The sequence below is a fragment of the Falco cherrug genome, chromosome 3 (assembly GCF_023634085.1).
Source record: "Falco cherrug isolate bFalChe1 chromosome 3, bFalChe1.pri, whole genome shotgun sequence".
NCBI classification, from domain to species: Eukaryota; Metazoa; Chordata; class Aves; order Falconiformes; family Falconidae; genus Falco; species Falco cherrug.
In genome coordinates, this window is record NC_073699.1 from 108013104 (window position 1) to 108040483 (window position 27380).

The 27380-nt window shown below is 36.5% G+C and overlaps 1 long non-coding RNA gene across 7 annotated transcripts in view; it reads left to right on the top strand.

The window, feature by feature from the left end:
* Positions 1–27380, top strand: part of LOC106631071 (uncharacterized) — a 189547-nt gene that overhangs the window by 28467 nt on the left and 133700 nt on the right. For all 7 annotated transcript variants that reach the window (XR_008731631.1, XR_008731630.1, XR_008731632.1 and 4 more), the window contains 2 exons: positions 7780–7865; positions 22254–22327. This is a non-coding gene — a long non-coding RNA (uncharacterized LOC106631071). The remainder of the gene's footprint in view (positions 1–7779; positions 7866–22253; positions 22328–27380) is intronic.

Sequence of the window (27380 nt, forward strand, 5' to 3'; positions counted from 1 at the left end):
CGTGAGAACAATGTTGATAGGACACTGATGTTTTTGGTTGTTGCTGTGTGGTGTTTATACTAAGTCAAGGACTTTTTGGTTTCTTGGGCCCTGCCAGTGAGAGGGCTGGGGGGGCACAGGACACTGGGAGGGGACACAGCCAGGACAGGTGACCCGAACTAGCCAAAGGGCTATTCCATACCGTATGGCGTCATGCTGAATATATAAACTGGGGGAAGAAGAAGGAAGGGGGGGACATTTGGCATTATGGCGTTTGTCTTCCTGAGTAACCGTTACGTGACGCAGCCCTGCTCTCCTGGGGATGGCTGAACACCTGCCTGGCCATGGGAAGCGGTGAATGAATCCCTTGCTTTGCTTTGCTTGCGTGCGCAGCTTTTGCTTTACCTATTAAATTGTTCTTATCTCAACCCTTGAGTTTTACATTCCTTCCCGACTCTCCTCCCGTCTCTCTGGGTGAGGCGGAGTGAGCGAGCGGCTGTGTGGTGCTTGGCTGCCGGCCAGGGTTAAACCATGACAAGGTAGAGAACGCGAGATTCACTCCTGCATCCTCATGCCTCTTTATTTGTCTGGACCTAGTTACTGAAGTTCTAGGCATCTGGACACTTTCTTTTTGCTTCACCCTGAAATAGTTAGTTTGCCTTATTTTGAAGCAAAATGAATTAATGTTGCAAATACAAGAAAAAAATTTCTGTGGAGGTTAGATTGCCTACAGTGTAATACTTCACATATCTTAGTGAATATTCAGATTTAATTGGCTAAAAACTTCAGCAATGAATAGCTAAATTGGAGTAGGGCTTCTGCTCTGCCTGGGAGTTAGTGCTCCTGCTGGGGAACAGTCCATTTAATTTTTTTCAGGTCCTGTTGAACATATATATAATAAATCTCTTCTTAAATGATTAAACTAAATTTTTCTGATGGTCTTTTGATCTGGAGAGGTTTTTGTACTTCTGGTGGATAGATTTATCTTTATCTCAGTTACATGAGAAAGATAGTAGTATGAGCCTGTTGGGATAAATGAGTGCAGCTTTTATTCATATAAACATACATTCTAACTCATGGTACTTTAAATCCCTTATGCATGTTGTCTGTGCATGAAAACTTAAAGGCATCCATTAGAAACATAATTTTGTGGAATAAACCCTAACTGGAGCTACATACTTAGAATTATTGTTGACTCAGCCACCCCGGTTCAGAATTTTTTTTATCTATAATTCAATTATACTGGTGCTAGTAACAGTTCTTTTTTAATTGCTTCTCTTAAGTGTTAACAATGCATGAGGATGCGGAATAAGTCCTTTACCCTGTGGCAGGGCAACTTGGGCGCAACAGTGTAAACTAAGAAAAATACAGAACCCTTAGCTCTTAAATGCTTTGGGGTTTGTCAAATTAACCTAAAACCTTGCTCTGACATACTGTTGGGGTTTTTGATAATTGAAGTTAGCTTTGCAAGATACTAACGGAACAGAATTTTCTCAGTTAAGAGTTGATTTCAGTCTCAGTGTCTTTGTGGTTTCATGTTTTTCAACCAGCAGTGAAAGCAAACTATTTGTTAGATATGTTGTCTGTGTTTTACATTAGGGAAGTTTGGGGCTTGCTATTGGAAATGTGAAATGTGTTTTCCTTATGGAAACTAGTGGTCTAGCTGTGTGTGGTTTATTTTTATTATAGGTAATTTGAACACCATTTTCTAACATTGGCTGTATTTTTAAAGCAGCACTAAGAGATAAATTCACCTCATAATTGTTTTACAGTGTGTGTGTGTTTAAAAAATGGGGGTTTGATATAATAGAATACCTGTTTTGGAATGTTAGTAGCTTCCCAGACAGGATTTATGATGGAAAAGAATGAAACTATTTAAGTGGTATCAACAGGCAACTGTACTGTGTTATAGTGCTACCTTTGCAGTTTACACCTGATGGAGTCCTTTCAAATGATGCAAATGGACACTGATTTAGCCACTAGATGTGCCAGCTGTAACTTTATTCTGCTGGCATCGTATTAGGTTGGTAGAAAGTGTTGTTTAGAAATAGGCTTGTCAATCTGAAGGTTGCACTAACACTTAGTCACCGAGTTTCAAACAGTTACCAGTCCCAAAGGTAATCTCCAGCTGAACTGAGACTGGGATTTTGTCATTTCAAAACGCTGGCAAAACATAGTATTCTTTTTAAAAAAGTTTTAACCCAATTGACAACAAGCTCTCCTGTGTTAGCAGCCAGGTGTAACCACAGATGTCGTTTAACTTTAGTTTAGGAAGGAATATTTTTGTAAAATACAAAAATGAACATATATTTATGTAATTGGCGATAATGACATAATTATATTACTGCATATGTTGCTATGTAGTTTTTAGCATAAGACCTATTGAAATGTAGCCCTAAGGAAAGATAAATTTTGAAACTGAATTAGGAGACCTAAAATATCACAAGTTGATACTTGCTGCTGTTGTAAGGAGAAAGAAATAAATTATTTGCTTAATTCTAACAGTCGTGATGTTTGCTGTGTAAATCGTTTCAGCATTCCTCAGTTTTACTGTGTTTTGCCTGTTTGCTGAGTATTGATAAATGGAATTTGGCAGCAGAGCTAAACTACTTCTTTGAAAGTGTCTGGCAATACATGTATTCCCAGTGACCAACAGAGGACATATCTTAGAGAAAAGTATACATATCAAAGCGATGTGACTATATCTACTTTTGTGTAATGCTCATGTGGTGTCTGACAGTCTAAGCTGAAGTTTCTGTATCCTACTTCATGCTGCTTCACCTCGAAAGGTCCAAAGTAGGTCATACAGGGTGCTGAGAACTCTGTTGTCCTGTAGTAGAAAGTGAAGGTGGCTGTCAACTTTTCTTGTCATATCACACAGAGAAGACAGTGTTGTTTGGTTGTTCTTAGGTGTTGATAATCCTGTAATGCGGTTTAATAATCTTTCATGGGTTTAACCTTTTATTTTATAGCAATGATTAGTTCCATAGCAACAGTTGATTCCATTTGCAGTCATAGTACTTAGCTTCATAAAATCCAGCCTGGATTTGTAATGTTAATAATAATGGCTAGGCACCAATATTTGTGTCATGGAGATACAGATTCCCAAATACTACTTCTTGTATTACTCTTATGTTGATTCCTACTGTGTACCAGATTCAAGAGGTTTGCCAGCAAAACCCATTTTGCAAGGAAATTCAGTTGGCACCAGAACTCTGTATGGGAAACGGACAGAAACATCAGAACACTAAGGCAGCAGAAAAAAACATTAAGTGTTGAATAGTCTTTTGGAATAGAAAGTACTGGTAACTGGCTGAGGTTACAGTACAGAACGTACAGACCTGTCTCAAAACAAGTATTAAATAGGAGAATGTCTGTTAATAGGGACACTCACAGAACAGACACTTGACCGATGTTGGTTACATTGCTTAGAATGCTGGGGAAGAATTTTTTAGTTACTGCAGCAGTGATTGTGGTGTAAGGTCCCATAGAGAATGAACTAGAAGGGAAATTTCAGTAGGATGTTCTTTCATACTTTAATGAGTCTGCAGGTGGAACAAACAGTGCTTTTCTTTCAGAATGCTTTTTGAAGAGCACTGAGCAAAGGCAAACCTGCCCTTTAGAAACAGCCCACTGTTAATGATACAGAATAGGGAGGGAAAAAATTCCACATTGGCTGCTCTCTTTTGCCATAGTATAATTTTTCTTAATTTGAATTTGCAGAGTTAACAGGTATTTTGTATGAACCTCCTCTTTGCAGAGCCCTGGGGAAGACTCAGAAGAGTTACATACTTAGCCCCTTTGAAACTTTCCTTGCACTCAAATGATACAGAACACCCTGAATATGAATGCCCTAAAATCCTGAGAGATCCTAACCCCCTAAAACTTACACACTGTGTTCTGTTCCTTGGATGCATAGTATATTTTTGGTTACAGAAATTAATCTGCAGTCCATAATGGGATTTTTTAGAGCCCTCCTTTTTTAGGAATGTAAGTGCTAATCACCTCTAGTATGCTTTCTGCAAAGAGATTTGAGGTGTCACCATAGCATAGGTATGTGTTCTAGCCTTAATCAGGGTGTATTAAAAAATACAGTAATGAAGATGATTCAGAGTAGGCTAATAAACTGCCAGTGCTCCTTGTAAATTCTTTCAACTTGCGCACAAGTCTTTCACTGCTATTGTTACCATACTGGCAAGGGAGACTAAAGTGTCGCGACAAAGACATTGTGAGTTACACTATGGCCATAGCGTGAGTTTTAGCATCCCAGCTCTGCTGTTAAGTGCTTAAGTTCTGCAACTGTGTTGTCAGAGTATTTTTTTTATACTTTGAGTTCTGTCCCTCAAGACTGCTGAAATGAGCAGTCTTGCCTTGCTGTTTCAGATATGGATCAGTTAACTTTTTTTTCAGATTCTGTAATCTATGCTAAACTAAATGGTGCAAGACTCATTTAACAGAAATTCTTGTGAGAAGACATCCTTTAACATACTCCTTTCTGCCATTTTACCTCATGAATGCTATAAATGAAATAGAATCAAAATTAGGTTTTGTTTGCATACACATTTTGCATATACTAATGTGTTCATACATGCACTCATACTTTTTCGAAGTTTGGCCTCTGTAGTGGTACTAACTTGACCATAAATTAATACAGTTTTCTTACATACTAATATGAGTGCATTCTTATAGGTATATTGCACTTGATAATTTTCTTTGGGATCATTATAGTAGTGAAATAGTCCTCAGTAACTTGAGTTAATATCAATTTATTTAGCAAAAGTTAAATATATTTTGCTTTCTACTGAATAGATCATCTCTCCTTTTTTTTTCTTTGCTTTTTTTTTTTTCTTCCTTAATGAACAAAGCTCTTCAGTGAATTGACTCTAACATTGAAGACTAATGCGGTGTGTCTGGTCACCTTTAAATGAAATGTCTATTACCCCTAGGACCAATAATTCTTTATTTTTAAAATAGTTCAGTTAAATGAGGATGATATTACAGCACTTAGTCTGCTCCACACAGATAATAACTATCTGCATGATGTTAACAAACATTACATCTGCAACTGTAGAGTTACTGTCTTGTCATCATTACCAAGGGGTTGTTCACCGCCAATATTTTTTCCTCCCTTTTCCCAACTACCCTACAGCTTCTAGCTTAATATCCTACGCAAGTGATTAGTGTGCTGTAATTGAATTGGCTGTAAAAAGATAATTAATTGATACTTCACTCCAGAGAGGTCAAGCTGCCCTATCTTGAATGGATGTTATGAAAGTAGTCATCCTGCTGGCACTTACCCCTTGAAGGTGGTACATAATCTTTGTCTAGCTGATAGTAATAGTTGTTATAATTAAAATTAACATGAAGGGAGTATTTAAGGAATGATTCTCTGATTTGGATGCTTTGGCCTCACTTTGAAAACATGTGAAACTGGAATTATAAAACTTATTGGGTCGTTCTCTGGGCAGTATGTTTTTAATGCCCAGAATAATCCTGTCTCACTTGCTGTCTAAACCTTTTTGCCATCTTACCAGTAATGTGGGACAACAGAAATATGATTATGGATGTGTAAGGTTTCTGAGATGACTGATGTGAAATCCTGTCAGGCACCTTGAAACCATTGATCTTAAACCTTTGAACAGTTGCTTATTTTGAGATTATTTCAGCTAAAGGTTGGCATGAAGAATTCTTTTAATAAATGGATTTTCTGAATGTAGGACTTTCACTGATGTTTAAGAGGCTCTTAAATAAACAATGTAGCAAAATTCTACAAGTGACTCTTGGAAAAGATGGGAAGACTATAAATGAATGTGGGAGTTAGGTTTTTAGTCCAGTAAATCTTCTGTAGGCATAACAGCTAGGGCACTTACCCTTTTTAAAGACTATTCACCTAGTGACAATCAAATAGTTCTGCCATTCTTAGGAAGCGAGGTATGTACTGTTACTTCCCAGTGCATCCGTGCAGGGCGACTTGCTGAAGGTTGTACAATGAATCAGGGTGCGAATTCAAGAGTTCTTTCCTTCTAGTGCTTCCTCAGATCACATGACTGTAGCAAATGGATCTTTACTTGTTACTGTAAGTATCTTAACAGTCACTGCGCTAATAAATACATATGGGCAAACCTCTTGAAGGCTTGTGTCAAACACGGAAACGTTTGCACTGGAAATACTCATCTCTTGTTTCCCACGGGGTCACTGATGTTCCTTCTGTGCACTGTTAAAGAAGAAAAGTTGAATGGGCTCCCTTATTTTTTGAACTTGATTTCCCATCCTTGATGACAGTTACATTAGCCTTGTGACTATGGTGCACTAACATCTTCCCAGTGCTAAACATTTCTTTTGAACCTGGGTGCCATAAAAGCTATCAATTAATAATAATAACTTTTAAAAAAGAAGAGGTTAAATTTAGTGACACAGGAACCTTTCTGAAACTCTTAGTGCGTAAAAACCTGGAGTTATTCTGTAAGCAGTGTTTCTCATTCATTGCCCAGAGAATAAATACTGCTACTACAGCAAAAGCTAATGGAGAGAAAGATGTTATTTACTGTCCTTGCAGAGGCAAAGAATTAACTCTTATCTTGCCATATAATGATAAAGTTATAGCACTGTGGAGATAACTGCAGCATTCACAACTAGAAATGTCTTATTTCAAGGTATTCTAGCTAGCATAAAGTATTACATGTAGAATATTATCTTTCTTTCACACCTCACCCCACAGAATTTGAGAGAAACACTACCATATTTAGATTTCTCCCTGAATTATTCAACAACAGCTTTCCAACACAAAATATTTCTGCCAGGGTGGGAAATTACCTACGAAAGCATTCTTCTGTCTTCTGGATTGTAATATAAAATGTTTCTTCAAGTTTCCATTCATTCAGAACATGACCAAAGCAGACTTCTTGCAGGTTTTTCAGGGAACAGAAGTCATTTAATTGTGAAATTTGAGTTCCTGCAGGGTGGGTTTGTATAAAATTATCATGAGTAATTGCAGTATTATGTAACTGTTTATGTTGGTTGTTACAAAAATCATACAAGATGGCATCAGTTGTTACACCTGAATGAAAAGGTGTAATTTTGTGTAATGCTGTCAGCATAACTTCTTGGGCTTTGCAGTACTTCTTACAGTGGGACCCTGAAGAATACTTCAGAAAAGGAAGAAAAGTAAAAGCTATTAAACTTCTGTCTATGCAACCTTAATGTAAAATACTGTATTTGCGTGGATCCAATACTTGTAAATGAAGAAAACAAGAGTGTAGGCATTTAAAAATTCCAGGAAATAGTCCAGAAAATAATTTTTTCTACTAACTGAAGGCTTGAAACTGTTCCGGGAAAATTATAGAGGAAAGCCTAGATCTAATCAAACTGAGAATGTGCCCATTCCGAAAGTTCAGGCGTACATAACTATTTATTTCACTCCCTGTAAGATTTTAGTTCTAAAAAAGAAAGAGCAGATAAGAGTTTCAGATCAGACAATTTGATATAACTTCTGGTTTCAAATTCTATTGACTGAGTTGTACATTCTGGATTTTACCTTTTTTTATCATTTGGCTTGAGTTACTATATAGGGGTTGCTAATATTTAGTGACCAGGATCCAGTTTTGTTTACAGAAATAAATAATAGGAAATCATGAAGAATCTTAATATATGTAAATCAAAATCTACCACATTCAAGTGCTGATGATTTTGCATTTGTTCTTAAGTTATGAATGCAAAGGAAAACACTAGCACATCATAAATTACACCACTTTTGGCACTTTCCTTAAGCACTACAGAAATTTTTTTTTTTTTCTCCTGTAGAAAGGAGGCAAAAAGCCAAGTGGCAGAATATCTGCTGAGAAAGCTGAGAAGATGACAGTCTCGCAGGAGAAAATGGAAGACAGCAGGTACGTGTGAATCAGTATTCCTTACTGCTCAGCTGGAGCATGTTGTCTGCTGAAAGAAGTTTTTGTCTCTTTGCAATACACCACTTCTAATAATTGATTTTATTCACTTGGACAAATGATCCTGTCTGTATCTTAGCTGACCACTGAAAAATAATACTGCCTTTCACATTTTATGCCGAAAACATATTTTACTGCTTTATAACCTGGGCTTGTGCTCACAAGAAACATGTTTCTCAGTCCTTCAGTTTGAGAGTGTTTGGTGTCGGGTCATTGAGCTGTTTGGGGTTGGTTTTTTTTAATATCTGGTCTTGGTTTTTTAGAGCTTTTCCCCCTTCTTTCAAATGAAGTAGGTGTGGGAGATTTCACTACACCTTTAAAATCGCCATCAAATCTGCAACCTGGTTTTTCAGCTGTTTTGCAGTCTGCTCTGATTTCTGTGTTCCTGTGATTTACACTGATTAATTACATCTAACCTTGCTAGTTTAAAATGGGTGTGTTTAAATGAACCTCCATAACTCCATTACACATGGTGTAGATAGTTAAAAAGGAAAAAAAAAATAAATAGGAAAGAAAAACTTCTCTGCTCACTAGGTTAGTCAAGTTTTTCGAGGGTGATTTGAACAAAGGTAGCAACATAAAAAATCTAGTTTATTTAAGCATGAAAATCCCTGCTCTCTGGGAAAAAAGCAAAACAAACAACTAAAACCCACTAGTTTGAGTTTACTGGAAGTCTAGAATGGAATTAGGTGAAGCAAATAGTATATTATGACCCTTTGTGGTGTTAATCTATCAGAAGTAAACTCCAGCTGTAGATTTTCAGTGCATGATCAGCATGCTTTCTGTCCTTTTACTGTTTGAAAACAACACCACCAGCATTGCATTCTTCTGCCTGATAGGAAAGAATTATCTTCCACTGTTTCATGATTACAGGCTCAGGAAGGTATAGGTGTTTTATTTTATGTATACTCTGTGGTTTCATATTACGTTCCGTGTTGAGATTTATAGACTCAGTATTTAATGAAAGTGGAAATACCAAAATTCTCTTTGAACATGTATCTTCAATTGTGGATGGAGAAATGGCAAATTCCGTCATGTGGGAACCAGCTAGAATTATCAATATCATAAAAAGGAATTAGGATGTAATCCAAAATCCCTCCTGAAGTTGCATCCTTATAGGTTAAAAAGAGAGAAGTTAGAAATAACTTCCATGAGTGCAATTAAATACAAATTGCAGACTGCCTAGAAATGGTTCTACTTTTACCTGTTGGAATTCAAATTAGCTGTTGAAAAGTTTCTGTGATTTGTTTCATAAAAACTTATGTGACATCTTTCAGGTAGCTTCCTGTTTCAACCCCTCAATAGTACTGACTTTGTACACTGACTTTAGGAAAGTGGTTGGTTGTTGTTTTTTTTTAATCAGGACAGTCTGTGTAAAATAATGGGGTTTAATGCTGCAAATAGAAGCTACACATCCATTTCTGACTCTGCAACTCAGAAACTTAACTGCAGTCTGTAAAATCTTGACTGTAAGCTTTCCTTGCCCAGTGTCAAGGAACTTTTAAATCCTCTTACCTTGTTGTAGGGAAGAATAAGACATCTGCAGAAGCCCAACTTGTGAAAAGTGTTAGGTCTTCTTTATCATACTGGAACACATAAAAAGTACAATTCTGGCTCTGGCTGATGGTCCATTTAGCTGTTAGTGGCAAACTTTCAGATCCTATTCCTTTAATTCCAATTGGAAAAAGAGAAGATGCTCCTGCAATTTTGCTAATGCAAAGGTATGGCAGGCAGTAAGTAATAGTACGAGGATTTTTTAAAAGTCAGGGTAGCTTTGAATAGCATGGAAGAGCAAGAGAAATCGTAAATGCTGGGATACTGATCTACTGAAACTCTAGCTTTCATCAAAGAGAACATGACTTCTACTGCTTTCATAGATTGAGGTGATCAATCCTGATACAGCAGATTTCTGGAGTTGCACCAAAGCCAAATTTGGCTCAGGGTGTGTAAATTGCTTCATATGTGTGTTAAAAAGATTAGAATAGTAGAAATATTTTTTTTGAACAGCATTATTTCCTCAAAACAAAAAGTAGTTTCTTTCTTTCACGATACTGCTTAGATGTGAGTTAAAAATGTATGTTTAGCTTTTGGATAACTTTATGGCTTTTCATTTTGGAGAGAATGCATGTGCAACTAGACCTCCTAGTCCTGCTTTTTATGTTCAGCATTCTCATACCAGATATTTTTGCTAGGTGACTAACTGGAAGAATTAACTGTCATTTCAAGTAGAGTGAATAAACCTTCCTTTTTGTAAGTACCATATGCGAACATAGTAAATAAAAACTCTGGTTTCTCATAACAATTTAATCGATATGCAGCTCTGAAAGCAACATTGAATCTTTTCCATGATCCAGCCACAGATGTGCTTGCATTAAGGCTGTAGTATGAGATGACAGTAAATGAAATTGCAGCTATAGCGGCAAGTATTAGGGGGAAATGAAAATTCCTGACTCAGAGGAGCAGGGCAATGACAGAAAGACTCCTCATTATAGATCTTTTCATATGGAGAAGAATGACTGGTAAATGAGGTTTCTGTGACACAAAGAGGATGGAAATACAGTTGGACGTTCATGCAGAAATTGTGCTCACTGTACAAAACAAATAGAAGAATAGGGGATATCTAATTTGCATTTCTTAACTGACAAAATGGGTGTAGAGATATCCTCTGAGACAGATGACTGTTGCAACGGTTAAGAAAACAGTATTGTTTAACTTTCCCATTATTTGGGTTGTGATTAAAGTGACTTTTACTATAGCCTGCTTATTGGTAACTTTTCCAGTGTTTGCTTTAATTTATTTACTGTGCAATAGGTTACAGGCTTTTTAAAATCCTGACTTGAGCAAATCTGCCATAATGACTAATTCTCCACCTTTTTCACTAGTTCAGCTAACAGCAAAGCATAAAGTAATTACAATGGGACTTGCTGACATGTGCAGGCATTGCAATTCCAGTGTCTAATCAGGTTGGTCCCACTGATTTGCAAGAGCTTCTCTGTAGCGGATGAGGCATTTTTTCATCTTTAACTACTACGAGAAGTCATGTTTATGTCAAAGTAGACAGGACAATGTGCAATGGCTAATAATAGAAATCAGAGGCACCTAACTATTTAAAGCACTACAAAAATGCTTCATTTACCACATGCAGCAACTGTCTCCCTCATTTTTGCAGTGTGACCAGGGAATTTAGTATAGACTGTTGGGTTTTTTGTTTTGTTGTGTTTTTCCTTAAATGGCTTTGCTTGGCTGCATTTCAACCCCTTAATCTGAACTTATTTTGCTTTATCCTAAGTGGCCTAGAGAGTTTTGAATTCCCAAATTCCCAGATCTACAATATCTGGAGATGCCTTCACATAGGATAGCATCTCTCTTCTGTGATCGGTCTTTGGGCATAAGATACCTTCAATTTCACTTTTTTCCCTTTTTTTTGGTGGTTTTTTTTGGTTGTTTTTTTTTTTACACTTGGAGAAATAAAAAAGAGGGAGAAGGCTGTCTTTCAGTCAAACTTGGCTGGACTTTTATACTGTGATGTGAAGGGTATGTACTTGTGTGCTGAGAAGGGAATCTACCTTTTCAGGTATTTGAGAGGTATGTGAAATGATTGACTTTATCTTAATATTTTATACAATCAAAGATCAGGAATAACCTAGATAATCAACATATGTAGAAAAAGACAATGCTGAAGTTTCAGGCAGGTCATTTAATGTACTTGCAGCTGTCTTGCACATCGATCTTCACCACTGTCTAGTAATTCCTTCAAACTACAGTAAGTCATACATTGAGTCATTAATTAGCTTCACCTAGAATTCAGTCTCTGCCTACAGTGGCAGCCACTCCATTATCATCTGGTGTATTTCAAACAATAGAAATGATTGAAACAGGAACTCCTACATTTCTATGAAGATTAAGAATGACACACCACCCTGTAATTTAGGTAGTTGTGCAAGTTTTCATTTGCATTAGCAGAATAGTGCAGATTGTGTTGAATTATTCCATTAAAATATCTTCAGGTTTTGAAAGATTTACTGTGCCATATGTATGTTGTTTATTTTGGAGTACTTTGGTTTGGTGATGATGGATTTTGCAATGGTTTTGAATATATGTGTCTTCAAATGAAGATGAAACTAATTGTCTAGAAGCCCAGAGTGGCACATTTGAGTCTCAATGCTGGTTTTAAGTCTTGAGAGTCACCTTAAAACTCTGAATTGCATTTATAGAATAGCTGAACTCAATTTTAAATCTTATCAGGTAATTCCATTTCCTTTATTAGTGAAATGAACTTCTTTCATGTGTGACAAAGACAGTTGCTGCAGAGTTTTGTTGTTGTGTATTTTTGTTTTCTTCAGTTATGTGGTAAGTAGGGTCAAGTTTGTGTTATAATTATTTTCTCCATCCATATTCTGAACATGATTTTTAGTCAATTTGGTACGTTTTAAAGCAACACATGGTATGTTCATGGGAGGATGTCAGTTTTCAGTGTCACTACAGAAATCTTTATCAGGATTGTTTCTCAGAATACTTATGTTTCGGAAAAAGAGGCAGAGAAACTTACTTAGTACTAAATCTGATTCCGTTATTTTAGAAGAACTGGAACTTACTTGGCACCTAATTCTGAAACTGTAACTCACATCAGTGCTGCCCATTTGAATTCAGAATTTTGAAGGAAAGAAATGTTTACAGAACTGGACATTTGTTGATAATAGTGACAGGACAATACCAACTTTTTGTCTCTGCATTAAGACATACTTAATTTCATTTAAAAAAATTGTTTTATACATAAGACAGTGTATTGTCATCTGGGATATGCAAAATTGTTGAAGCTAATGATATGGCAGACTTACTGTGGCTGCAATAAGATTTTTCTAGAAGTTTCAGGACAGCAGTCAGTAAACAAAATATTGTCTGTGTTACAATTTATTCTTTGGACTTCAGCATTTTATATGCAATATTTCATCAAAAAGTGTAGGTCCTATGTATGAGTTACATGCAAGTGGGAAGTTGGTTTATCTAATCTCAAGATGCACTTTTTTATTCCATTATTCAATTTAATACATTGTTTTAAGTGGATTAGTCTCAGCTGTTGAGGTAGAAGCAGCTTGTTATTTTTCCATAGCAAAGGTCACTATGCATAAGGGTAGTCAGGTGGCTGGCAAATAAACCTTAGAATAAGTTTTATACTGCCATCTTACTTTACTTGAAAAGGGTTCTTTTAATTGCCTGGTTGTTTTATTCATGCAGGAAAAATTCCTTGCATATTATAGAATTTCACTGTGTGACAGAGTTCTCTGTCAATTCATGAAGAATATTAAATAGCTGAGGAGGATGGGCTTGATTTAATGCATGAGATATGGGACTTCACCCAGCAATGTATGAAAGTTGTATATGAATCTTTGACTGGGTTGGCTGATGCGAGGATGGAAGAGGAAATGTCAGCTTCCTTTATTATTTATTCTGAGCAATATTAATTACCTGTTTTGTGGTTGGAAAAAAAGCAGCCACATGCAGAACCTAGCCAGGCACCAAGCCCTAATCCAATCAGTCTGATGTATGCAGAAAGTTTACAGAATGACCTTGTGCATAATTACTCATTTGATGGCTGTTAGTAAATGGCACAAATGGAATCTGACATACATTATAACACATTAATGATTGCCTTCCTCCCTCCATCCTCTTCTGTACAGAAAAATGATTTTAATTAAGACTTCCGTGATTAGTCATTTAATCAGTCATTAGGCCAATACAGATGGAGTCAATTAATTTTTTTTTACACTTGAATAGAGACTTGATGCTACTGCAAACTGTACAGTCTATTTTTTTTAACATTGTAACATAGGCAATTGCCTTGATGTCTGTCTAGTAAGTGTACATTACTCTTCCAAAAACTGGATAGCATTTACAGCACACCAGTATTATGGCAACTATAGGTATGTTTTATTACACGCTACCCAAATTTTAATGAATCGGTTCAGTTTTGAATTCAGACTGATGGTTGTTCTTGTTATGAAGTATCCTTCATTTTTTGAAGACTAGTGGGGCAAAGTTGCCTTTTAAAGCATCTCCTAATGTATTTTGTTATTACAAATAATAATACTTCATGTTTCAGTGCTAAATTTCTTGCAGGAATTGCAGATGTTTTATGAACTTCAGGTCCTGTTTCATTTTGTGTGGGAAGGCTTTCTATTGACTTGGCAGATTCAAAAAATTAGTTGTATATAGTTATGGAATTACTCACTAAAAATGATAAGAGTACTTGAGTGATCACCATGTTAGATCAATTATATTTGAAATTACTCACTGGCTGTATATCCAAGTCATTGGTCATTTAGAGGACAAGAAGAGAACAGAAGTCTTTTAGTTTTTTCAGTTTTCTAGAACTGTTTTAGAATAGGTCTTCACCTGCTGTTGTGGTTGACTGATAGATCTTCCCTTTGAACATTAGCACACCAAAACAGTATCAAAACTTGTTTTAAAATGACAAAGCAAGTTTCACTTCTATTCTATGAGCAATTAAATACAGAGAAAATTAACGAACTGATGGAAGTTCCATGATGGTTTTATTGACTGCTGTGAGTTGGCTCATAAAGCATCATTGGTTGTTTCTAGTGCTGTGTTTCTTAGGCGAGTCAGATAGTCTGGCTACTGTGGATATCTTCATCAACAGGTTGCAAAGAAGGGAAGCAGCAAACATCTCCCCCATAACAACTGAATGAATTACAAGCAAGATACGAGTTTGCTCCATCAAATAATAACCTTGTTGTGCTAGGTCAGGTATATGAGATGAGCAACTGCAAATGGGAAAGTGTTTGTGCAGTAGGTACAAGGTGGTCTGGTACATTTGGTTTGCACTTTAAATGTGATTGAATAATTACTGTTGAGCAGTTAATTAGAAAGACCCTAATGTAAGACTAGCCTGTGACATGAGAGAAGATTGCAAAAAGAATGACTTATGAGCCCCTGTCTGGAAAAATTACCGGATAAAAAAAAGGACGATAAAATTCTGAGGCAGTGTGATCTCCTAATAGAGAATAGGAAAGCAATTCAGCTGGACTGTCAACAAACAGGCTTTGTGGAACGTAGCTTGAAATAAGTAAAAGTGGAGATCCCGCTGCATAAAGTAGTATACGAATTAGTTAATTCACTGCCACCCAAATCTCTTGAGTCCATTTCCAAGATAAATTAAAAACAAGGCAATTGAAGTCTGTGGGAGTAAATGGGGTTAAGAGTCTATGCCAACAGCAAATTTTTGTAGTCACTGGTGTTTCTGTTTGGTTTCCCGATGTTGTCCCTGTGCTGGGAGGTGAGAGGGAGCTGTCCAGCCTCGGTACGGAGTGGCTTCCCGCTAGGTCACATCCTCACCCTGACAGCAGTTGGTTTTAATGTGGTCTTGGTGGGCTATGGCAGAGGCAAAAGGGAAGGGAATACATCGAGCTGTGTCTTCCTTAAGAAAGCTTTCAACGATTGCAAAATGATCCCTGTCTTGTCTAGCCCAGGAATAATAAATAAAAGCAGGTGTGAGGTGTTAGAATTGAAAACAGCTGGATATGACAGATGTGATCTGACTTCTCTAGAGCTTCAGTCTTTAATCCCTGTGGCTCAGTGTGAATATTTCCCTCCTGATGAAATGCAGAAATAATAAATAGAACACAGCATATGGAAGGGTTCCTAGACTGAGAAAGGAGGAGGGGACAAGTCACAGTTAACTCTATGCTCACTTCTCCTTGTATGTGTATATGTCAGCAACCTTTCTTAACGCATTCTACAAATCCTTATTGTCTGTTTCTTGGGAATTTGCTGCAAAGCATGTCTTGCTAAAAGAAAAAAAATCAGAAGCCTCTGGAAATTTGTGTTGCAACTGGAATTTACCTTAATTCAGAGCTATAATTTTGAATATGTATAATGATCCCCTCCCCATTTTTGATGTAGTTTTTGCACATAAATGCTTCTTCCCAACTAAAGTAAAAGCTGAACCATCACTATATATTGTAATGAAATGCCTCTCTGTACCATTAAAATGATCTGATATTCAGTTAAAGTATAGAGCCATCCATCCTTGTTCTGTAGCTTGAATCCTGTCAAATCCTGAGCCTTATAGTCTGCCAGAGGGTGGGTTTGTCCACTGGAAAAAGCCTGCCATCTAATTTAGAAAGTTCCATGCAAAGATTGAATAGGAAGAGCAATCCAGTTGGTTAGAGGTAACATGGTAATTGAGATGACATCAAATGATGCTTTACACTTGTCTGAGACAGAAGGATTCAAAAATAGTTGTAGTGCAATTCTATCCTACCCAGTAATGTGGTGTGTTTTTTTATTGAACCTGGGTTTAAAATGCTTTGTTGGAATGAATATTTGGGCGTGGATGTGAAGTAGTATGTAAAAGAAACAGAGAAACACCTGCTTAAGTAAATGAAATGTGGGTTCTTTCTTTCGTTCGTGTTTTCTATTCCAAGAGTAATGATAAGATTCATCAGGGTCACACTTGGAAGCTGTCTTGCAAAGTAGATCATTTAGAGAAACGCTTTGGCACCCTGCTGTTTTGTCATGTATTCCAAGCAGGTTGTGCCAAAAGAAAATTGTAGAAACTGCTGTCATGGAGTACAAAATCGTTGGATTTATAATAGGGAGCCAGTGGCAAGAATTCATTATACATTCACACCTGCAGATAAAGAGCATCTAAAATTGGAAGTTTTATTCCACTCAACTTTGATCCTGATATTATTAGATGATATTAGCATCATCCTACACTAGATTCTGGAATTGGAGCAGATATGAATTCCATCTATTAATTTTTTAATAGAAGTCATTACTTCTGTACAGTGACCGTACCCTGTATTTAGAGCAGTAGTTCTGGATACTGAGACTTTTGATTTCTGTTGTTATATTGCATGGTCCTAGTCTCCTATAAGTAATTTCACAGAATCATAGAATGGTTTGGGTTGGAAGGGACCTTGAAGAGCATCTAGTTCCAGTCTCCCTGCCATGGGCAGGGACATCTTTCATAGATCAGGTCACTCAAAGCCCCATCCAACCTGGCCTTGAGCACTGCCAGGGATGGGGCACCCACAGCTGCTCTGGGCAACCTGTGCTAGTGCCTCACCACCCTCACAGGGGAGAATTTCTTCTTAATATCTTGTCTAAATCTATCCTCTTTCAGTTTAAAGCCATTCCCCCTTGTCCTGTTACTACATGCCCTTGTAAAAAGTCCCTCTCCAGCTTTCTTGTTGGCCCCTTTAGGCACTGGAAGGCTGCTCTAAGGTCCTCCTGGAGCCTTCTCTTCTGCAGGCTGAACAACCCCAGCGCTCTCAGCCTGGCTTCACAGAATCTGCCATCTAGTTTGATTTATAAGTCTTCCTAGTTAATCTTCCCAGGTTGTACAAATCAGCACTTGAGATGGGAAAGAAAACAGGTATATTGCACCTGTATGAAGGCACTCCAACTTATGGTTGATTAGGAAGGGTCTCAAAAGGGAGATTTTCAATGAATTAACTCAGCCCAACTCTCAGCCTGTCATCTTTACCCTTCATAAACTAATAATATGAAAATCACTCAACTAAAATCGTTCCACTATCGTGAATAGAAACTTTCTTATACTTCTGAAGTATGTGGAATAATTTCATAAAGTTCTAGACGTCAAGTGCTATCCTTACATAGAACTTGCTCATTTAGGCTCTTTATTATATATTTGTAAATACATAGCTCTGTGCCAAAATATCACTTAAACAGTAACACATGCTAAGACTGGGAATTGTTCATCTCAACCTAACCTTGGGAGCCCAGATTCTCTGTTTCAGCTCAATAATTGTGGTTCTAGTATCCCAGTTCAGCTCTTCCAGCTCAGTTTTAGAGATTAAACCCCATATTCTACATGTGCTGGTTCCTTTCCTTACCCTGCAACGGATAAATTTTTAGTTTACACTTGTATGTGTTCATACAGAGCTATATCAAACAGAACTATAAAATTTGGGCCCAACTTGTGTCTTGTGTAAAATAGCCATAGTCATATTGAAATTACTTTTACTGATAGTTAACAGCTGAATATTTCACCAGTTGCATCTAGTTATAGATGAAATTTATTTGCTATGAAGAATGATCACAGCCAATTAAATCTGCATTTCTAGATGTTTGAGAGTAAAATCTTCAGAGCTTGTACAGGAATTTTTGCACAGCTCCTGTTCCCTGCATAATGGCTGGAGATGCACACTTAAGTGTTTCAGCAGCCATCATCTTTGGCAACTTGCATGGCCATAAAGAGCGTTTATAGCAAAGTAAAGATCTGCCACCTGAAGGTTTTGATTTGTACCTTGGGGAAACTTAAAACAGGAATGCAGATTTTTGTCTATTGTTTTAAGGGAATTGATAAGTTTAGTCAGATGAAGGCAATATTATCTAAAGCTTTACAGACAAATACTGTACAAACATTGTGGAAGCACTTAAATATGTAATACTAGTCCAATTAAGTTATTTTTATGACTAGATGATGAGTTACTGGTAGTTTATTTGTAGGCAGCAATTTAAGTAAATCCCAAAGGTTACATGCTGCACAGAAGAATCTAAAATAATTCGAGGTCCTGAAGACCTTTGTTGTAAATAATCATTTAGTTTGGATATTTGTTACCAGATAGGCTCTGTGTTCAGCTAAGAAATCAGCAGTGTGATGAATTTTTCTGATGTTAATTGATGGGGCAAGTTGAGTATGCTAATTATCCAGAATTAATTCCATGTGATACAAAAAGTCTACTTCCAAAAGAGTGTGTAGGAGTCGTCATCTTGTTATAAACAACTTTGATTAGATTTCTGTCTACAGGGGTATTAAAACACCTCTGTAGAAGAATGAGTCTGACTTGCAGTCTTTCCATAAAAGCCTTTGCTGTTGTATAAATTACTCCGTGGAGTGTTTGCTACTTTCTTGCTCTTCTATAGATGACAGTACTACTGTATGGGATCCATCTGAGTAAAAATCCAGCCTAAATTAGCGTTTAGTGACAGGCTTGGCAGTGTTAGCTTTGCAGTTAGACTTGATGATCTAAAGGTCTCTTCCAATCTAAATGATGCTGTGATTCTGTCACTGACTTGTGTAGCCTGCCTTTGTATTAGTTTGTAATTTTCACCCTGAAAACTTAGAGAAATTAAACCCTTTGTTGAATTACATGCCTTTCAAGTAGAGTATAAAATAAAACCAGTGGTGTGCCAGTAAGATTAGCAGCCAGAGCTGAAACTGGGTTAGCAGTTTGTTCACGCAAACTTACCATGGTCTTTGTTTCCCAAAGGTCATGATACTGGCAGAGCAGTAGAAGGAGTGGTAGAATGCCATCTGTAGATGTGTGGAGTGTGGAGATGGCCCTGTATTTCTGAGAGAGATTGTTAGGGAATCATGAATACAGTTTATAAAAATAAGGTAATTGACTTGATAGAGGGATTCACCTCTAATGGAGAATCAGACTGGCTATCCCTAGAACTAAGAGACACACTGTATGAAATGTAAAGTTTTCCAAATTTGTACAAAGAGAAAACAGAATTAAAATTAGGATTTTATAGGTCAACAGATTAAATCACTTGGCTTCAAAATTCTGTTCACCAACAAGGAATCCTCCTGGAATTTATAGAACAGCATGTTGTTCACAGTGTATCGGACACATTTATCATTTTGCTTATTACAAGTTTACTCTTTGCACTTTAATCTGCTTGCGGAATATGTTTTGGTAGACTGAGATTTATTTTTTCCACATACATTAGGTGACTGGCAAGATTCAGTCATTTCTACAGAATAAGTATGTGGAACAATTTTTGTTTGCCACTCTACTCCATGTGTAGAGATGGGCTTGAAGCAACAGTGACCCTGTGCCCTGAATGTCGGTCTTATGGCTGAGTCCACCAAGAAGCGCTCCCTTTTGAGACCTTTCCTAAGCACCAGTGAGTTGGAGTGCCTTCATACAGGTGCAATATACCTGTTTTCTTTCCTATCTCCGGTGCTCGTTTGTACAACTTTGAATGATTAACTAGGAAGACTTTTAAATCAAACTAGATGGCAGATTCTTCAACCCCTCCCATGATGTATTTGATCTGTGGCTGCTGAAGTTCTGACAAAGAAAAGAGAAAATGATACTCCATTTCTAATTAAAGAAGTAATTTTCCTTTGCAAATAGACTTTTTATCTCAGCTACAGTGTTAAGGATCAGTGGGTTGTCACATGTATGTCTTTTTAATAAATGCCAGCTGAGATGACATTAAAGTGATAGACTGATCACTGTAATCAATGCAATTCAAAATTGCTTTATGTCTTAAATGAACTTGGTTCCTTTCTGTGATTCTCCTACAGTTAACATTGTCTGAGCAATGAAGTACAAGGTTACATCTTCATTTGAAGTAGAAAGTGATGATGATATGGAATTAAAATTTTTTACACAGGTGCAGGTTTTTCAGTTTAACTCCTGTTTTTATGCAATTCAAAGGACCTCACTATATATTCTTATTGCAAAAAAACAGTAAAAACAGAAAATTAAATTTAAAGGAGAAGCAAATGATGTGAAGCTTCCCATTTCTTCCCCCCCACACCATAAAAAGAGTGAGTGGCCAAGGCTTACTTTTTATTTGCTTAATTGACTTGCCTTAAGCCATGAGTGTTGATGCCTTAAAACACAGATATTTCTCAACTCAGAGGCAATCAGAATTGGTATTTAAGCATGAACATGTGGTTCATCTTAACAGAATAACTGTGTGTCTGTTGTGCGGTGCCTGTGCATTTAATGCCATACGCAGGCTTATTTGTATTATTTAAAATGATACTGATATGTTTTGGTCTCCCCTAAGCACATCTTCCCTGGCTTCTGGCAAGGCAATGCATCTGAAAAAAGACAGCCCCGCTGATGATGCAGTTGGTGATGATACAGGAGGGCAAACACAACACCAGCTAACAGTCTAATTCTGAACTAAAGGAATCTTTCCATACCATTATTCTCACATTCTATTCAGTGTCTTTAAAATCTATTTATGCAGAATACTTCAGAACTCCTTTCTTGTTCTGGATTTATTTTCTCAAAACCCTAGAGGGTTCTGTAAAAACTCTCAGGATCCTTGTAAACCTTTTAATTTCTCTTAAAGTTGGCAGACTGACAGGCCTTAGTTACGCTTAGTGCTAAATTATTTATCTTCCTTTTCCCTCCTAGCCCTGACTTCTGAATCTTTAACCTGACTCCTGGGACATGTGGGGCTTTTCCCCGCCCCCCCCCCCCCCCCCCCCATTTGAAGCGAAGCCATTTTTATCTTTTGTTTTTAGTGTTTTACTGTGAAAGAATGTACATGTAAAATTTGGATCTATAAGTATGTGGTATCTGCTTTTCTTTTTTTAATTGTAATTCTAAGTGTAACAAGGTAACTAGATCATATGTTTTTATGTTTATATTTTATGTTTACTTGTATGTGATTCTTACTCATCTCCTGCATTCAAAAGTGGATCTCAAATTGATATTTTTTTTAATGCCATTCCTATACTATCTCCATATCATGTGTTACAGAACAGTTTTGAGGCTTTCTCCTCCAGAACCAAAAATTGCCAAGAGTTTTTCAATAATGATGTTGAAATGCTGGTAAAATAAAAAGTTAAGCACACAACCTCCTTTAATTCCATGGAGTGCAATGTAGTGTCACTAGATCAGTCCATTTTTGATGGGACATAAGCGCATAATTGAACACCTTCCTAAAAATCTCGTTGTTGTGCTTTATGTTATCTATGTCCTAATAGCTTTCAAGTAGGAAAGAAGTGAATAAATGATAAACAGAGAATGTTCTTCATTTTCATTGCTTATCAGGAGTGAAAAGTGTTTATCTTTACAAAATACAAGGATAACTATTTAAATACTAGCTTTTTTTCACTATGTTTTTAGCTTTCTTATATGCAAGAAGTTTCATACATAAAATGTCAACGTGTATAATATAAAACGTGAATAATATGTATGCTATTTTAATATAAGCATCTTTGTAAGCTACAGTGGTTCTGACTATGAATCATGTACTTGTTGGGCACTTAGATTTTTCGGAGTATAATTTTTTTTTAATCTCACAAGTAGGTTTACACCTTTTAAAATTGTTACATCAATAGGTAATACTTGGCTTATTTTGACAAATAAGACAATGTGGCTTCAGGATGCAGAATGCTTTTGAAATCCAGGCTAAAGGATCTGAAGCTTGTTATTATATTGTTTTGAAAGCGGCCAAGTATTTCACGTTAAAGTGAAAAGTACCAAACATTTCACTGGAGGAAGTGTCTTGAACTGTTGTATGAGCAAGCATGTAAGTACCCATTGTTATTGGTAGTAACAACGTATTTATTCTAATCTTTAGATCTCATGTGGCATCCTAGGAATACAAGCTACAGAAGGATCAGCACCTCATAAAGACTTCTAAGCCGTTGCAAGGTAAAGATCTTTTTTTCCCTGTCTGTACTATCATAGTCATCAACTGAAAAACTGTAGAAGCTGGTTTATAGTATAATTTCAGGACTGAATGTATTGATCATGAAGATTATGTCAATCCTTACATTGCTTCTAGGATTAGTAAAGCAAGCCAGTCAAATTTTCCTGCAACTTTTTATTTCAAAACATTTATCTTTAGAGTCTTGAGTAAATCTCTAATCTGTCACGTGTCTGATGATTTTGGGTGCTACTTTTAATCAGGATTCTGTTGTTTCTGATATTCTCTAAAACCACTGTATTTATCCTGTGTGTGGTTATAAACAAGATTGTGGGAGCCTTCAGTCTCCTCCTCTTATGACACTAAGCCCAAAGTCACATATGGAATTAAGCTTTCATTTAATTTTACGTTGAAAATAAATGTGTGGCAATAGCATGAGAAACTGTGAATAAATGCTTGTTCTTAAGGCTACAGAGGAGTAGGAGAAGCCATGCAATGTGCTATCCAGGGGTCCAGATCATCAGTTCACATCAAATAGCAAATCACAAAACTGGCAGTTACTGTCCAAGGGGACAATCCTCCTGATTGAAGGGGAAAGATTAAAGAAAACCCCTTTTATCCTTAAGATGGATGATGTGTACTTGGTTCTTGTGCTGTAGCAAGTTTTATTAGTAATTTTAAAAACCTGGATATTCGCCGTTTCTTTAAAAACATGACTGATGAAACCAAAGACCATTGTTACTGTAGGAGTTATGCTTCATTGATGTGTTGTTACTGTGAGCTTGAAGCATCCCATGCATGCAGCATAAGAGTAATGGAATGGAAGATCAGCTTTATTTGCTGTTGTCAAAATTCACATTCTTTCAATAACCTTTTTTGGAACATATTTCCAAGGGACATGATAAATTTCTCCATCACTTGGTGTCTGTAAGCCCTGATCCTAACTTTCCCTTCTAGCTTAAAGCTATGAATCTATGTACATGTGAAATTAAAATATGCAGTGAGTGTTCAAAATGCATCTTCTTCATCTTGAATATTCTGGTTTTGTCTGTCTTCATTCCACATTCTTGACAAGGTAGATTTCCTTATCTTGTTTTATTAGACTGTTCAAATTGCCATGCAGGATACTTGCTATAATACTTCAGTTTCATTTTTACTCACATTAGTATTAAACAGTAACTTTCTATTCTATTTTTGAAGTTGGTGACCTCTGAAGGATTTGGAACTCTGAAAGTTTCATTGGTGGAAAAATATCTGATATCATATTCTGGAAAGCCTCTGGCTCATTAACTTATGTCTATTAATGGCTGCAAAATTCATAAACCTTTACATAATGATTTTCTTTAACTGTAGTTCTATTAATTTTATGGTAATTTTACTGTTATTTATGATCGTCAAAAGAGTCTGTTGGAAAAAGAGATAATAGCACAGGGCTTCCAATTTGTGGATCCTCTATGCCTTATAGTAATTGTTGCAGGCTCTATTAAAGATTAAGGAGGTTACAAGCTTTGACTTTATAAGGTGAAACTAATTCTTTGAAGGGAAAGTTGTATTGTTAATAGTGACTGGAATTAATTACTCAAAGAGCTGTAGTAATTCATTCATGAGTTCCATTCAGTTTTACTCCTTTAAGGGTTTAAAAAGTTTCTGTTTAATCTGAGGGATCCTAACTCCTTTTTGTCTGTCTGCTTATGCATTACCAGGAGCTTTTCACACTCTTAAAAACCCACGAACAAACGAACAAACACTCAAGCAAACAAAAAAAACCCAACCAGCCTATAATTAGAAACAATTCACACTAAAAAATTAAATTACTATGTTATCTTTAAAAAATACTGGAAAAAAAACAATCTACATTCCTGTTTATCTCTCTGGAATATACTGAATATGTGGTAGTTCAAGATCTGTACTGTACATGGCAGACAGATATTTAAAAGTACTATCATCTGGTTAATTTAATATACCAGAAATAGAGAAGCTAGCAGATATTTTCCATAAGGTGCATAGTAAGTGCCCTATATTTTGATTAAATGCACAGAATAAACCAAAGAAACATGTAATACAGGCAGGAGATCTTGAGTTTTAGGATTTTAGGAGATGTTAGATTGGTTCACTTGCCATCCTAAAAATTCCTAAAGAAATGTCTCTTCTGTTCATAACTCAGAGCTAGAACTAAAAGCTGCAGCCTGAAGTCTCATTAAAGATTTGCATGTGAAGAGATTTCAAAGTCAGAGATTGATCAATGTGTAAGTTAGGTTTTTTTATTTTTTTTCTGGTGTCAATGCAACATATGTAGTATCTTAAAAATACTTCCTTCAGGTATGTTGCACTATTTCTCGTTTTTCAATTGCATTCAGGGGTGGGGTCGGGGAAGCAGTATTCCTTTAAAATTATTTCCATTGTGTAATCTACTTGGATTTTCAGACTTTCCATGGTTCTTTACTCAACCACTATGCATTTCTATTATTTGATTTTTGCCTTCCATCTGCTAAGGCAGAACAATGATTGTTGTCTTGTTGGTTTGTCAGTGTTTTGAAGGCTGTCATTATGTTCTAGAAGATTTGAACTCGTACATCTGGTATGCATGGACACTACAGATTCTAGGGCCATTTTCATAAGTCCTCAGTTGAACTTTCTCTGTTCACTACTTTTCTCATTATTACAAATCTTTTAGTGGATTGGTGGCCTGTTTATGTTAGCTTGTACAGTCATGGCAGCTTTTCATGTGAGTTTTATATGTATTGGTACTCATCCAATTTTACATATACAAATAGTCCCATAGGAGCTGTTAAATGCTGTTCATATGCATAAAGGAGAGTACATTTATACAGGCTTATAGGACTTGGCCTAATGTTTGTTACCTGAGCCTTTTTGATAGAAAGTATCCTACAGCTACACCAGCTAATGCTAAAATCCTATATTGTCGTAAATCACTGTTTAAATTACCATTGAGGCATCTTTTTAACTGTATATTGTCTTGGGAGATTATTTTATAGGCTAAGAAGTGATAGTCCTAACTGGTAGCACAAATTGTCATGCTGTCTACTCAGTGATTACAGGAGTCAGAGTCTGTGATTTAGCAGATATAACAGCATTTGGTGTTAGAATGGTATAATTTTTTTCATACTTTGTTTGAATATTTGTTATGGTTGTAAATTTCTGTCCTGTTGCCTCCCTGTTTGTGTACTGAAATCATTTTGTTTGGGGTAGGTTTTATTTTTTCCCCATTTGAAATATTTAATTCCCAACTTTCTGTTATCTTTTTCAGGCCAGTATGTGCTTATGGTCCATGAAGTGACCATGCCCCCATTCTTGGGCCATACTCTCCTACTTGCCTTCAAACTCTTGATTTTTTCCAGACAAAACCAAAACAAAGAGCAAAGATTCTTTCAAAGTCACCAGCAAGTAAAAAGGCTCAAACCCCACAGGCAGAGCTCTTATCCAAGGTACACTGAAGTGAGTGGAATTTTTCCCACTGAATGCAGTGGAAGTTGGATTCAGTCTTTGCATGCCAGTCCCCCTTGTAAGGCTTTTTCATGCAGGAATGAAATTTTGGGGCTTCAGTTTTGAAAATTATAGTCTTCTAATAGCCAAGAAAATAATTGACTTATTGATCCATGTCGTGGTCATCTTCTTACTAATAACATTTTAGAAGGAAAAAAAAAAAAAGATATTTTCTGTGTAGGTTTGAGATACAGATGAAAAATTTGTATCAGTTCTGGTTTTTTATGTTGAAGGCTCTATTTGTTTTAAAGTATTTTGATCAAAAAATATAGTAAATTAATCTTTGTGACAATTGTAATCACATCTCTAATAATATGTTGTGACTGTTTCATGCAATTCATGTTCACAAAGTACCTCTGTTGCATGAGGACAGCCAAGTAACTCTCCTCAAACTGACAGAGAGTCTATCAGTTTCAAACACCCAGTTCTCAAAATAATTATGTATCAAATTTAAGTCTTACTGATTTTTGTGCAAATTTATTTAATAATTGTAAGCAACAGAGGACATTTTCATTAGGAAAATTATGCTGATGAACTTCCCTGCTCATATACATCAATGTCCATGTATTCACTGTATGAAGAAATTTTCACTTGAAAAATTAGGTAGGAATCCTCTAAAAGTCTACTAATTGAAGTCCAGTGCCTTTGTGTGTGGACCAGAGGTTGACGATATCTGTAAAGGGGAGGGCTAGGGTTAATTCACATCACTGAATCCAAATCCATAACTAGGCCTTATCTTAAATGTCCATTGTTGAAGCAAATAGAAGAATTCAAAGTAAAAAGAGAGAAAGCACCTTAATCTAACTCAAAGTTCTCTCACAAGAGCCTCTTAGGGTAGAAATAAAATTTGGAAATGTGGAGGTGGCATTGCAAGGCATGCCTTTGATGTTCCATAACTTGTAATATCTTGACTTTTTAACCTTCAGAATACATCTGATTTCACTGTCATCATGTTTGTTCCTTCTTTGGTGATGAACTTTATTTCCTTCACGTTTTCTTACAATGCAATCATTTCGTTTAAGTAGCATTAGCATTTACCAATAACAGCAGTGTTTGGCACTTTCCCTCAGTCTTCATTCAAGAATCTCAGACCTTCTATTCCTTGAAGTTATGGCCAAAACTTCACACCAAGAGCCAGTAGTTCGTTGTGAAGTCCCAGGTTTGATGCAGCAGCATTATACACGACTTGGTTATCGTAGTGCCTCTGTTGGGTAATGAACTGAATGGAGGATAAATGAGGTCAGTTGAATTATGTAGCATTTTACCACCTGCTTAGTGCATACGTGGGAGCTTATGGTGAATTGGCTGAGATGATAACCAGTAAGTTCTTGATAACCCCATGATAACTCTCTGAAGTTGCTAACCCTTTAATCTCCTTGTAAGGTTAGGTTTTGTAGTTGGAGAAACAGAAATTTGGTTAAATACAAGGGATCGTAGCCCTTGGCAGTAGAACCCAGAAATCCTGACTTTGGTAGTCCTCTGCAATGCAACTGAATGACAGTTCTGTTATTTTGCACCTCATTTTCGCGAAGTCTTCATTGATTCTGAGCATTA